The following is a 16201-nucleotide window of genomic DNA, read 5'->3' as shown; positions in this document are numbered from 1 at the left end:
AGTTTGCAAAATACCATTTCTTGATATTATGGGATTTTTTAAATTTGTCATCTTCCGCAAATTGGTTTTGACTTACTTATATCATTCCTTTTGTCATGTCGGATCTTTTAAATTCTTTAATGAATCTTTTAAAATTCTTTACTACTTGTTCCTTGTATGGAAAAATATTTATCGATAAAATTCATGAATTTTATTGATAACATATATATATATATATATATATATATATATATATATATATATATATATATATATATATTTTGTAATGAAATATGCGGAAAAGAAAAGTATGTCCTACAATGGACATTCACACATAGAAATCAAAGAACAAGTCCAAAAGAGGACATACACAAAAGCCAACAATGGCTAGAAAGCATAAAATCTTATAAATGCACTAAAGGGCTTGAAGAAGTCACACCTTACAAAGGGGGAGACCCCACTTATTTATAGGCAAGAGAGGAGTGAGGGAGAGTTAGAGGAAAGCAAGAGAGAGGTGTGAAAATATCTCAAAAAAGAGATAAAGTGTGCGATGAGCACAATACCACCAATGTGCACAAATGCACAAGAATACTTAGAACAAATGTATACAAAGGTACAATAAAGAAACTCAAATGCACAAAGGCATACAAAATATAAAGAATTTTATTGAGAAGCTTGGAGAACAAAAGCTCCAAGAAGTGAGTATTACAAAGGGGGAACTCCCCTATTTATAATGAGAAAGGAAGCCTTGGAGGGGCTCCACTAGCTATTGGAGCCCCTCCAACGGTTAAAATTCTAACCGTTGGAGAGGCTCAACAGCTAGTGTTGAGCCCTCCAAGTTGACTTTGAGTCAACACAAAAAAGGACAAAAAAATGAAAAAGAAAAAAGAAAAAGAATAAAAGTGAAAAAGCAAAAAGAATTACAGCATATTCATAATTATGAATATGCGCAAAAGGTGAATGACTAAAATACCCTTGCGGGTTTTACAAGAAAAGAAAAGAAACAAAAAGAAACATACATATTTGCACATATATATAAAGATAGATACATATACATATATACGTGATATATATATGTATATGTATCTCTCTTTATATATATATGTAAATATTTACATAAAGAGAGATACATTTTAACACCCTCCCTCAAACTTAGGGCACAATGACCGAAAGTTTGCTAAGGAGAAAGTTGAATCTTGGAGAGCAAAGCGCCTTGGTGAAGAAATCTGCCAACTGATATTCTGACGTTACATAAGGAAGGTCGATGACTTTTTGTAGATATGCCTCTCGGACATAATGGCAGTCCATCTCAATATGCTTTGTCCGCTCATGAAACGTGTGATTCTTAGCAATATAGATTGCACTCTTATTATCACAACACAACTTTGTGGGTTCTTGAATTGGAATCCCCATGTCTTGCAACAACTGATGAATCCAGACAATCTCCATAGTTGTAGACGCCATGGCTCGATATTCTGCTTCGGTGGATGATAGAGACACCTTCTGTTGTTTCTTACATCTCCATGAGATCAGGGATTCACCTAAGAAAATGCAAAAGCCTGTAGTGGAGTGACGGTTATTTGGGTCACCTCCCCAATCAGAGTCAGTATATGCAATTAAATTCAACTCAGAAGAAGAGGAAAGGAAAGCTCCCTTGTTTAAAGTTCCCTTTAAGTATCTGACAACTCGGAGAACGACACTCATATGAACGGATGTAGGAGCATGCTGAAATTGGCTTGCAGTATGCACGACATGAGAGATGTCCGGCCTTGTGATGCTAAGATACATTAGAGATTCCACAAGTTGCCGGTAGGGGGTAGGATCCTCCAAAGGTTTCCCATCATCGATCTTCATTTTTGATCCCACAACTTCAGGGGTCTCACAGATTTTATCATCAGTAATACCTGATCTGTCAAGAATCTCACAGGCAAGTTTAGTTTGAGACAAAAAATAGCCTCTATGAGAGTAGGCTACCTCGATACCAAGAAAGTAAGTCAGATACCCCAGGTCTGACATTTCAAACCTTTCTTTTAAAGTGGTTTTAATGTTTCTGATGCCCTTTATGTCACTACCTGTTATCAACATATCATCAACATACAACAGTAAAATCACAATTCCTGCATCAGACTTTTTGACAAACAGAGCAGTGTCAGTGTAGCATGAGGAAAAACCATTTTGAACCATTACATCATTAAATTGATCATACCAATCCTTAGGGGCTTGTTTTAAACCATAAAGTGCTTTTTGCAAACGAAGGACTTTCCCCTTTGGTACGTTCATACCAGGAGGAGCATCCATGTAGACTTCTTCATTAAGATCCCCATTTAGAAATGCATTTTTAACATCCATTTGGTAAATATTCCATTTTTTAATAGATGCAATGGTGATCAAACACCTTACAGTAACCATTCGTGCAACAGGAGCAAAGGTTTCTTCGTAATCGATGCCGTATTCTTGACTATATCCTTTTGCGACAAGACGGGCTTTATATCTTTCGAGAGTGCCATCACTCTTGGTTTTGACTTTAAAAACCCATCTACATCCTATTGTTTTCTTTCCTTCTGGAAGACATTGAAAAACCCACGTTTTGGCTTTGTTGAGGACTCTAAGTTCGTTGTCCATGGCATCCCTCCATTCAATCATTTCCTTAGCTTCTTTAAAATTTCTAGGTTCTTGATATGAGTGAATGGCACTAAGGCATGCCTATGTTTTGGAGAAAAAGACTCATAGGATATAAATCTAGAAGGATTGTTCCTAGATCTTTCAGTTCTTCGAGAATTGTTGGAAGATTCACTAAGATCACTATATTTCTCTATTGCACTTCTAAAAGTGCCTTTATCTCTGAGTATAGGTAATGGGTTCATTTATCATTTCTTCTTCATCATGAATGGTTTGAGGAATACTTTCACTTATATCCTCATTCTCTTTTAATTCATCATCGCTAAAAAAATCTTCATTTCTAGATAATAGTTCAAACAAAAAAGAATAATCGGCATTATCTTCATGATTTTTGTGTTCTTCAAAACCACTTATGTTTTCTAAAAAGGTTACATTTCTTGAAACATATAGTTTATCATTTTTAATATCATAACACCTAAACCCTTTTTGAGTTTCCGAATATCCCCAAAAAACACAAGGAATAGCTTTGAGAGATAATTTATCATTCTTATCGGTGAGAACAAAACATTTACAACCAAAATTTCTTAACCTATTGTAGTCGGGTTCTTTTTTTATACAAGATTTCATATGGAGATATTTGATTCAAGTTTTTGGATGGAAGTCGGTTGATGAGATAAACTGATGCAAGAGCCGCTTCGGCCCAAAATCTTTTTGGAATTTTTTGAGAAATTAGTAAAGTTCTTGTAGTTTCAATTATGTGTCTATGTTTACGTTCGGCCAACCCATTTTGTTGGGGAGTTTTGGGACAAGACCTTTGATGAACAATCCCATTATTTTCAATATAACTTTTGAAATCATTTGAGAGATATTCTCCCCCGGAATCGGTTCTAAAAATTTGTAACTTACTATTGAATTGATTTTGTATTAACATGTGAAAGATCTTGAAAGTAGAAAAAACCTCATGTTTGTGTTTGAGGAAGTATATCCAACTATACCTTGAAAAATCATCCACATAAATAACATAATATGAAAAACCTCCCTTAGACACAACGGGTGCCGGTCCCCATACATCCGAATGCACAATTTCGAAAGGTTTGGTTGAAAACATAGTTCTTTGTTTAAAAGGTAAGCTTCTCATTTTACCAAGAATGCAATCATTACAATTGAAATTGTCTTTACATAAGGTTTTAGCAAAATGTAAATACGAAAGCTTGACAATATTTGGATGCCCAAGGCGTTTATGCCAAACATTTATATCCTTATGTTGGGCAACATTACAAAAAGAGGTTTTTGGAATTTGAAGAAACTCCATGAGATAAAGATCTCCCTTCCTAGAGCCTTCCCCAATCAACTTCCCGGACCGGCGATCCTGTATCCAACATTTATTTGATGAGAATTTGATATCACACCCATGATCCGATAGTTGAGAGACGGAAAACAAATTTAAATTTAGTTTTGGTATAAATCTAACTTTTGGAATAAAAAAACCTTGTCTTTCAAAATCACCAATTCCTTTTATTTCAAGAGAAGCCCCATCCGCGGTGGAGACAAAAGAGGGTGACAAATTTTTTGAGTATTTAGAAAGTGAAAAAACATTTGGAGTCATATGAAAGGATGCACCCGAGTCTAAGAGCCAAAGAGTCTTACCGGGAGGAGAGAAGGTGGTCATGGCGGCTCCGGAAACGGATCCCTTGAGGAGTGGTTGAAGAGCTTCCATGATTTGATTGAGAGCCAAAGTAGCATGATTGGAAGTAGAAGGACCTTCCTCCTTGGTTGGTTGGAAAGTAGTAGACATAGCCACCATCTTCTTCCATTTAGGGCATACCGGTTTAATGTGACCCGGTTCTTTGCAAAAATGGCATATGATCTTACTATAATCTCTCCTTCCATAATGCCCACCATTTTCTCTTCCTCCTTGATTTTTGTTAAAATGAGGGGGTTTATAGATTTTAACATTATTCCCCGGTTTTGAGACGGCATAAGCACCCTCATCCTCATCTTTAGAGGGGACGACCAACACACTTAGATTGGTTTTATTCATTCCCAATCTAGTTTCTTCTCCACTTAATTTGGTAAGCACTGTTGAGAAACTCGTTTTTGATGTCACATAATATGATACACTGTCTTATTTGATTTTGTATGATATGATAATATGTTCTCTTGAAATAATGTTATATTATGACTGAATATGTTTTGCCTTAAATCTAACGAGTATTTGATGCAAGGATATCTCACCCAATAAGGATGGAGACTTCCTGTTCAAGTACAACTTTGTGCAATCATACTCCTTGAAGAAAAAGCTTGATGAGCCATGCTTTCCTAAAGTTCAAATGAAGATATCGGCTACCTCAAGATGAAGATTTTTTTCTTCTTTAGAGTCATATGTAACAGAACCTTAGGATCTTGCATTTTGCATATTACATACTCATTCATACATTCTATATCATAAAAGTATACGATAGTTTAAAAAAAAAGCTTCTTTTTTGAAAACCAATAAGTGTACCTTCTTACAACTTTTTATGAAAAAGACTTTTTGTCATATAATAAGTGTACCTTCTTACAACCTTTTATGAAAAAGACTTTTTGTCATATAATCATTGTACCTTACACTATATACAAGACAACATGAAAAAAAGGAATGTAGGAAAAAAACAAAAACATAAAATCGACTACATAAGAAAAACAAATAAAATATGTTTTTGAAAAGACCTTAGTTATCTTCTCTAATGAAATGTTTCTTAAATACAAAAAGAAGACAAAAACATAAATCGGCTACACATAAGAAAAACAAATGAAATATGGTTTTAAAAGAACTATAGTTACTTTTTCTCATAACCATAGAATGTCGACTTACTTGAAGTCATCATTCTCTTTACAAAGCATTAAAAGCCTTCTGTAACAAATCCTTGTTAAATATCCTTCTCAAAGAATGTCGACCTTCTTTTTGGTCCTCATTCTCTCTAGAGACTTTGAAATACACAACATAAAGAAAACACTTGACATGACTATGTACAAATAAATATCTCAAAACACTCATAGTACTTACACTCATTTAAAGCAAAGAAGTACTAATGTACCTCAAATCATTAATTAGAATAAAGACAAAACTACAACCCAACGTTCAATGTACTATTGTAAGAAATAAACTTTTTACATAAAATATGTATTACCTAAAAACAAAACGACTAGTGTACCCTCTATTTTACTCTTATGGAAAAAGGCATTCTCGATCTTCTCTAAAAGATATTTTTGAAATGACATAACATTTCACATTTCAAAAAGTTACAATTCCAAAATGTAACGACTACTTTTTAAAGGCTATATAAACACACTCAAATAAACTATTCAAACAAGAGGAATGGAATAGACGTGTGAGCTTACAAAGAGAAAAATTTCTATTCGTAATTTGAAAAGAGAGCCTTGAAAAAGAAAGAGAAAAAGAAAAAGGAAGAAAAGAGAAAAAGTCAAGTCCAGCTCTTTGACAAAGAGTATCCTCTGAGTGACAAACAGAACATTCTTAGAATCCTTCATTCGTGCATTCATATCATTCTGAAGGTTCTATAGGAAGAATTGTAACTCTGTTATTCACTGTATTCCTTCTTTGTTTAAAGAAGTAGACCTCTGTGAAAGAGGGTGTTGCCCTTCTCTGTTGAGAGAAGAAGACCTCTTGGGAAGAGGGTGTGCCCCTTCTCTGTTGAGAGAAGAAGACCTCTTGGGAAGAGGGTGTTGTACTATTTATCCGGTAACTCGGATGTTATAGTGGAATCTCAAGTGGTTTGCTTGGGGACTGGATGTAGGTCTGGATATTGACCGAACCAGTATAACTTCTGTGTTTTATGTGTTGTGCCTTATTGCTTAATTACTTTATTTTATCGATCATTATCATATTTCACTATTCACCCCCCCTCTAGTGGAATTTCATTTGGTATCAGAGCCAGGTTTGCTGGTTTCGACGTAACAAGTCTTCCAGCACAAATGACATCTACCTCTTATGCTCGTGATATTGAAGGTCAACACGCATCTCGTCCTCCCTTCTTCAATGGCTCCAACTATGGATATTGGAAGTGCAGAATGGCTATCTTTCTCAAATCCATAGACTTTGCTGTATGGAAAATTGTTGAGCATCCATACACATCTCCATCCGCAGACTATAACTTATGGTCTGATGAAGAAAAAAAAATGGCAAACCTAAATGCAAAGGCTATGAATGCCTTATATTGTGCCATTGATCAGAATGAATTCAACAGAATATCTATATGTGAATCTGCATATGACATTTGGCATTCTTTGGAGATTATTCATGAAGGAACCAACAAAGTTAAAGAAGCCAAAATATCATCTCTTGTTAGAAAATATGAGTTGTTCAAAATGAACAAAGATGAACCCATCACAGAGATGTTTACCAGATTCACCAACATCACCAATGATCTGAAATCTCTGGGTGTAACATATTCCCAGACTGAAAAGGTGAAGAAAATCTTGAGATCTCTCACAACTGATTGGGAGAAAAAGACCACTGCTATTGAAGAAGCTAAAGATTTATCTAAGCTTACATTGGACGACTTAATAGGCAATCTTATGACCTATGAAGTCCATATGAAAGAAAGAAGGGAAGAAGAGCAACCAGTAAAGAAAACTCTAGCTTTCCCAGCCCTATCTGAGAATGAAGACTCAGATAAAGAATCAGAAATTGCGCTACATACCAGAAAATTCCAGTGCTTCATGAGAAGGAACCGGCTTCCAAACAGGCACAAGGAAAGAAAAGATCTTAAAGAAGATCCCATGTGCTTTCAGTGTAATAAGCCAGGCCACTTAAAACGTGACTGTCCCCTTCTCAAAAGAAAGTCCAAGACTGAAGAACCAAAGAAGAGGTTCTTCAAGAAAAAGGCTCTGCATGCTCAATGGGATGATTCAGAACCATCCACTAGTGAAAAGTCAAGTGATGATGAAGCCGAAACTGCAAACATGTGCTTCATGGCAAACGAAATTTCGGTAAGTGAAATCTCTGATTTTTCCTTTGAAGAACTTCTAGATGCTTTTCAAAAACTATTTGAAGAATCTAGAAAATTGAGTTTCAAAAATAAAGTTTTAAAATCTGAAAATTTAGAGCTTTCTCAAGAGAATGAAAAACTCAGCAGTAAAAATTCTGAGTTGAAAAAGAAAAATCTTTTGCTTATATCTGAAATTTCTTCTACTAGCTCCAAAACTAAAAATATGCAAGTAGAAATTTCAGAGCTAAAAAGTAAAACTGAGAACCTCATGAAAACGGTTTTCAAGTTTACTAAAGGTAAAGAGAACTTTGATAAACTCTTATCCTCTCAGAAGGTCTCCTTTTACAAGAATGGGATTGGCTATTCTCATTTCAAAAAACCTTCTTGTATAAATCAAAAGACCACGTTTGTGAAAAGTTCATCTGAACCAAATAAGGAGTATTATATTGATAATCTTTTTAACTCCTCTAAAGAGATAGACAAACCCAAATCCAAATGGATATGGATTCCAAAGTCTAACAAAAAAGGATCCGATTGGGTACCAAAAAGAAGATTTACTTAATGTTTTGCGGGCTCCAAAGAAGAAGAACAGATGAATACTAGATAGTGGATGTTCAAAGCACATGACAGGACATCCAGACCTTTTTGCTGTTCTTCATCATAAAGAAGGAGGAACCGTCACCTTTGGAGATAACAACAAAGGTTTGATAATTGGTATTGGAAATATTGGTAATATAGACAAACCTCTTATCAAAGACGTTCTCCTTGTTAAAGGCTTAAAACATAACCTACTAAGTATCAGTCAAATGTGTGACACAGGTTATAATGTTAGCTTTAATCATGATGCATGCCTCATAGCTGACACAAATGAAAACATCATCTTAAAAGGTATAAGAAAGAATAATATATATGAACTATACCTAGAAAACATCACAGAACATTGTCTCATAGCTAATAATGACACTCAACATCTATGGCACATGAGAATGGGCCATGTCAATTCAAAATACATGTCCAAACTAGCTAAAAATAAATTAGTACGTGGGTTACCCAACATATCTTTTAAAAAAAAAGGATTATTTTTGTGATGCATGTCAATTAGGAAAATTGTCAAAATCTTCTTTCAAATCAAAATTTGTCATTTCAAGTAAAAGACCTTTAGAGCTTCTCCACCTGGACCTTTTTGGTCCTTCTAGGGTAGCTAGCCTTAATCATAATAGATATGCTTTTGTCATTGTAGATGATTACTCAAGATTTACTTGGGTAATATTTTTGAAAAACAAAAGTGACACGTTTTGTCAGTTTGAAATCTTGTGTAAAAAATTACAAAACGAAAAATCATGTTCTATTGTTAAAATCCGTAGTGACCATGGAGGAGAATTTGAAAATGAACTCTTTGAAAATTTTTGTAACTTGCATGGTATTTCTCATAACTTTGCCTTTCCTAGAGCTGCACCTCAAAATGGTGTAGTAGAAAGAATAGAACCCTTCAGGAATCTGCCAGGACTATGCTCCAACACAATAATCTTGCAAAATCTTTTTGGGCAGAAGTTGTTAATACTGCATGCTACATAACAAATAGAGTTCTCATTAGACCCTTATTAAATAAAACTCCCTATGAACTATTCTATGACAGAACTCCAAGAATAGACTACTTCAAAGTCTTTGGATGTAAATGCTTTATCCTAAACACAAAAGATAGCCTAGATAAGTTTGATGCTAAATCTGTTGAAGGCATATTCTTAGGATATTCAAGTCATAGTAAAGCATACAGAGTTTTCAATAAGTGTCATAATACTATTGAAGAATCTATGCATGTTAGTTTTTGTGAATCTATTGATCAATCTGTTCATATACAAACTAATGATGATGATGTTGAAAGTACAGATTTATTTTTAGATAACACAGCTAAGTTTAATGAAGATGATCACCAAAGAACCTTTGTCGATATCAAAGATCATCCTCAAAAGCAGATTTTAGGAGAACTAACAAAGGGGGTTCAAACTAGAGCTCAGCTAGAACGGATTGCAAACATGGCATTCATTTCTCAACTTGAACCAAAGAAGATTGATGAAGCCATCATTGATGAGTTCTGGATGCTAGCCATGACTGAAGAACTGAATCAATTCCAAAGAAGTGACGTTTGGGATCTTGTACCGAGACCAAAGGATTATCCAATCATTGGGACAAGATGAATCTTCAGAAACAAGCTAGACGAAACAGGTAATGTTATAAGAAACAAGGCCAGACTAGTAGCTCAAGGATACAACCAGGAGGAAGGTATTGACTTTGATGAAACATTTGCTCCTGTTGCTAGACTTGAATCTATTAGAATGCTCTTAGCATATGCAAGCTATATGGATTTCAAATTATTTCAAATGGATGTTAAAAGTGCCTTCTTAAATGGTTTTATAAATGAAGAAGTCTATGTAAAACAACCTCCAGGATTTGAAAATGAACAATACCCAGATCATGTTTTTAAACTCAAACGTGCTTTGTATGGTTTAAAACAAGCATCTCGTGCTTGGTACGAAAGACTTAAAACCTTTTTATTGAAAACTGGTTTTTCTGTTGGCAAAGCAGATTCTACACTATTTGTCAAAGTAGTGAATAATCATACCCTAATTGTTCAAATCTATGTCGACGACATCATCTTTGGATCTTCTAACAGCACTCTCTGTGAAGATTTTTCTAAGTCCATGCAGAAGGAATTCGAAATGAGTATGATGGGAGAACTCATCTACTTTCTTGGACTGCATATTAAGCAAACCAAGGATGGAGTTTTCATCAATCAATCTAAGTATGCTCGTGAACTTCTGAAGAGGTTCAACATGAACTCAACTGCTTCAAAAACTACTCCTATGAGCACTACTACTGTGTTGGACAAAGATGAAGATGGTAAGACTGTTGATACAAAGGTATACCGAGGTATGATAGGATCACTTCTTTATTTAACTGCTAGCCGTCCAGATATAATGTTTAGTGTTTGCTTGTGTGCTAGATTTCAGTCAAATCCAAAAGAATCACATCTTAAAGCTGTAAAAAGAATAATGAGATATTTAAAAGACAGTTGATTTTGGATTATTCTATTCAAAATCCTCTACATTTGATCTAATCTCATACAGTGATGCTGACTTTGCTGGAAGTAAATCTGACAGAAAAAGCACAAGTGGAACATGTCACATGCTAGGGCACTCACTAGTATCATGGTTCAGTAAGAAACAAAATTGTGTATAATTATCAACTACTGAAGCCGAATACATTGCTGCTAGCCTAGCTTGTACTCAAGTCATCTGGATGAAACAAACTTTAAAAGATTTTGGTTTAAATTTTGAAAATACAACTATTTTCTGTGATAATACGAGTGCTATAAACCTATCTAAGAATCCTATTTTACACTCACGAACTAAGCACATTCAAATAAGACACCACTTCTTAAGAGAACAAGTCTTAAACAACATAATTAAACTAGAATTCATACCCACTAATCAACAGTTAGCAGACATATTCACTAAACCATTAAAACATGAAGACTTCACACGAATTAGAAGAGAACTAGGAATATGCAAACTAAGTGACTTATAAATTAATTACACTTAATATAATACTTCTTATAAGTCTTGTTTAAATCGTATTTTAAATTGCTTTCCTTATTATCATTTTTAGTTAAGTCAAACTAAGTTTCCACGTTCACGTATTCTTATAAGACACATTCTTTATGTCATTCAAACTTGTCATCTTTCAAGTACACATCCATTATAACTCCTTGTCCTATCTCCTTTCTCTCATATCCATAAGAACTAATTATATTAAAAGCCATCATAACAATGTTCACATCACTCTACTCCTTTATTATTTTTGTCCTTTTATAAAAACTTTTCTTACGATAAATGGTCCTACTTAGTTTATGAGAACTTATTACTCTTCATTAGTTAAAATCAAATGACTATTTAGTTCCTTTAAAAGATCTAGTTGCTATATTCTCACGTAAATTATTTTTTTTACTATATCATATATTATATCATAGCCCTACAAACTCTCTATTATCATCTCTTTCATATACATATTAAGCCTCCATTCTTGTCTTAACCTAACCTTGTCGAGTTTCTTTAAGAATATAAATAATAATTCATATCAATCATAACCTCATGTCTTTCATCAATTTTTTTATTACTTCTTTATCCTTCACAAAAATCCATATATGTCATCTCACCTCTCTCTATGACAACTCACATTTATTACTCTTCATTCATAAATCCTTCTCCTTCTTGTCTCATCGTCTCTCTCTTATTGTATATCTCTCTAAAATCGAGAACCTTTATTTATTCTATCTTTACTTTATGTCATATCTCAATCAAGTAAATGTTGTTCTTTATTTGTTTCTCTCCTCTCTAGATATCCACATCATCTTTTTTATGTCTTTAACTCTCCACTCACAAATTTAGAATCCCTTCATATAGAATAACAAGTTGTTTGTCTTGTTAGGCCATTATTCTCAAAGATCAATCATTTTGTTATTCAACATGACACCCCATACTCTATTAATGGGTTCTCTCACTAGTCGATAAACTCACCCATAGTAAAATCTATATATTTCAATAACTATGTCCACCTAAATCTAATATAATACACTATTGATTTGATTTGTCATTCACAAGTCTATTAACTTACTCCTCACGGATTTCCTTATTTGACTAAAATCTAAAAATTACTCACTTCCAATGTCATTCATTTCATATTCACAATTATTTTCTTCCTTCTATTTAATCAATTGGTTCATCTCTTACCATTCCATTCGAACTTTTCTATCCTTATACAAACTTTCTCTCGGTTCTAGCTCCTTTCTCTCCTAGTGCTTTATTTTCAAGACACTCGAAAATGGCTTCCTCCTCTACCAATGCGATCACCTCCGCAGATCTAAGATACCCCGACCTTATTCACCACTTTCAGTACATTAGCACCTTGCCAATTCAAACTGGCAAACTAGTAAACTTCGACGCCTTCACATCCTTTGACCTCCATACCTCTCTTCAAGATTTTGTTCCCATCTTAGGAATGACTAACTCCATGACCTACTATCCTCATCTCATCAAAATTTTCTATACCAACCTCTCTGCAGACCGTGACCACACCACCATTACATCCATGGTACATGGAAAACTCATCTCCTTCAATATCTCTCAACTAGGCTGCATTCCAAACCTTTCCTCCTATGGCATTGAGCTTCCTAACATAGTTCCGATAGATCGAACTGTGTTTAAGAAAGTCCTTCTCTCCACTCGCTGCACCCATTTCCCATGGCATACGAGCAATCTCAAACCTCATGCTCTAATACTCTCACACATCCTCTCATCCAATGTCTTTCCAAAGCTTCCTTCCAAGGGTTTCGTGGCAAACGAAATCTCCCTTCTCCTATATGCAATCTTCTGCACCTTTCCCATCAACTGGTCCAGTATCATTTTCAATAACATGATCAATTTTCGGGCCTTCCACTCTCTTCCTTTCGGGTACTTCATAACCCATATCCTTCAGCACTTCCAGGTGCCTCTCCACCAAGACATCATTCACCGGTCTGATCATGCTTTCGATGACTCATACCTCCCTGAGGAGGGGTCCCCTCGAGATCACTCTGATGATGAAAGCACCAGTGAAGCTGATCCTCCCGCAAGCTCTGACCCCGACATCTTCTCTACCCTCGTCGACATCCAAAATACCCAGGCTCTACTTCTCAGGAATCAAGCCTCTCTGCAACATGCCTTTGACTCCTTGACAATGGGCCAAGATTCACGTCGCCGTCGCCGCAAGCTCAATACCACTGACTCTGACTAAGACTCATTTTTATTTTGTCTGTAATAACTTTTAAATTACTTTATGGTCTGTAATAACCTTCTTACTCTGATCCCTCCTTTTTGTCCATGACAAAGGGGGAGAAAACCTGTCTCCATTATTGGAGAAATATTCTCTCTTTAAACATTATTTCACCTTTTTTATCATATTATTATTTCTATGCATAATGTTTTTTTTGACAGGGGGAGCATATTTTGTCATCATCAAAAAGGGGGAGAATGTTGAGAAACTCGTTTTTGATGTCACATAATATGATACACTGTCTTATTTGATTTTGTATGATATGATAATATGTTCTCTTGAAATAATGTTATATTATGACTGAATATGTTTTGCCTTAAATCTAACGAGTATTTGATGCAAGGATATCTCACCCAATAAGGATGGAGACTTCCTGTTCAAGTACAACTTTGTGCAATCATACTCCTTGAAGAAAAAGCTTGATGAGCCATGCTTTCCTAAAGTTCAAATGAAGATATCGGCTACCTCAAGATGAAGATTTTTTTCTTCTTTAGAGTCATATGTAACAGAACCTTCAGGATCTTGCATTTTGCATATTACATACTCATTCATACATTCTATATCATAAAAGTATACGATAGTTTAAAAAAAAAGCTTCTTTTTTTAAAACCAATAAGTGTACCTTCTTACAACTTTTTATGAAAAAGACTTTTTATCATATAATAAGTGTACCTTCTTACAACCTTTTATGAAAAAGACTTTTTGTCATATAATCATTGTACCTTACACTATATACAAGACAACATGAAAAAAAGGAATGTAGGAAAAAGACAAAAACATAAAATCGACTACATAAGAAAAACAAATAAAATATGTTTTTGAAAAGACCTTAGTTATCTTCTCTAATGAAATGTTTCTTAAATACAAAAAGAAGACAAAAACATAAATCGGCTACACATAAGAAAAACAAATGAAATATGGTTTTAAAAGGACTATAGTTACTTTTTCTCATAACCATAGAATGTCGACTTACTTGAAGTCATCATTCTCTTTATAAAGCATTAAAAGCCTTCTGTAACAAATCCTTGTTAAATATCCTTCTCAAAGAATGTCGACCTTCTTTTTGGTCCTCATTCTCTCTGTAGACTTTGAAATACACAACATAAAGAAAACACTTGACATGACTATGTACAAATAAATATCTCAAAACACTCATAGTACTTACACTCATTTAAAGCAAAGAAGTACTAATGTACCTCAAATCATTAATTAGAATAAAGACAAAACTACAACCCAACGTTCAATGTACTATTGTAAGAAATAGACTTTTTACATAAAATATGTATTACCTAAAAACAAAACGACTAGTATACCCTCTATTTTACTCTTATGGAAAAAGGCATTCTCGATCTTCTCTAAAAGATATTTTTGAAATGACATAACATTTCACATTTCAAAAAGTTACAATTCCAAAATGTAACGACTACTTTTTAAAGGCTATATAAACACACTCAAATAAACTATTCAAACAAGAGGAATGGAATAGACGTGTGAGCTTACAAAGAGAAAAATTTCTATTCGTAATTTGAAAAGAGAGCCTTGAAAAAGAAAGAGAAAAAGAAAAAGGAAGAAAAGAGAAAAAGTCAAGTCCAGCTCTTTGACAAAGAGTATCCTCTGAGTGACAAACAGAACATTCTTAGAATCCTTCATTCGTGCATTCATATCATTCTGAAGGTTCTATAGGAAGAATTGTAACTCTGTTATTCACTGTATTCCTTCTTTGTTTAAAGAAGTAGACCTCTGTGAAAGAGGGTGTTGCCCTTCTCTGTTGAGAGAAGAAGACCTCTTGGGAAGAGGGTGTGCCCCTTCTCTGTTGAGAGAAGAAGACCTCTTGGGAAGAGGGTGTTGTACTATTTATCCGGTAACTCGGATGTTATAGTGGAATCTCAAGTGGTTTGCTTGGGGACTGGATGTAGGTCTGGATATTGACCGAACCAGTATAACTTCTGTGTTTTATGTGTTGTGCCTTATTGCTTAATTACTTTATTTTATCGATCATTATCATATTTCACTATTCACCCCCCCTCTAGTGGAATTTTAAGCACATCTTTCAACGGAGGGGAAGAGAAAGAAGATAAGAGAGAGGATCTAGTTTGTTCAAACTCGGGTCTAAGCCCATTTAAAAAATTAAAGAAATGATCTTCTTCTAATTGTTTGACTCTCAATTCAATAGCCTCACCACTCCATTTAGGTTCTTGGAGGGCAAGCTCATCCCAAATAGTAGATAACTCGGCGAAATACTCTCTAACGGACATTTCTCCTTGTTGAAGGGTTAAGGCCTTCTTTTGGAGATAGTATTTATGGGACAAATCTCTTGAAGTATACATTCTTTCAAGATATTCCCATACTTGACATGCCTTTTTGAACTTTAGAATATTGGCATTAATTTTGGTCTCAACCGAAGAGAAGAACCATGAGAGTATTTTGTAGTTTTTCATTTCCCATTCCTCATGCTTCTTATTGTAATCTTCAAAAGCCTTTTCTCTTTCTTCTCCCTCAGGAACCTTGATCTCCCATTTGTCAAGGGTAGTAATTTTTGGTACGGGTTCGGGAATAGTTCCTTGAACATATCCTCAAAGACCCTTTCCTTTTATATGGGCCTCCATATTCCCGGCCCATACATGATAATTCGTTCCATTCAATTTGAAGCCAAGAGAGAAGTGAGAATCCTTTTCGCCCATTAGAGAGGATACAAAGAGAAATAAATGCGTACCACAATGCGAAATGAGTCCCTTCTTGATGAA

General features: G+C 34.7%; 1 long non-coding RNA gene across 1 annotated transcript in view; it reads left to right on the top strand.

The window, feature by feature from the left end:
- LOC149845998 (uncharacterized) overlaps positions 1-16201 on the top strand; it is a 42659-nt gene that overhangs the window by 13462 nt on the left and 12996 nt on the right. The gene's annotated exons all lie outside the window — the stretch shown is intronic.

The sequence above is a fragment of the Nuphar pumila genome, chromosome 2 (genome assembly GCF_984573655.1).
Source record: "Nuphar pumila chromosome 2, dmNupPumi1.hap1.1, whole genome shotgun sequence".
In the NCBI taxonomy this organism is placed as follows: Eukaryota; Viridiplantae; Streptophyta; class Magnoliopsida; order Nymphaeales; family Nymphaeaceae; genus Nuphar; species Nuphar pumila.
This window is presented reverse-complemented; position numbering and strand designations above follow the sequence as displayed.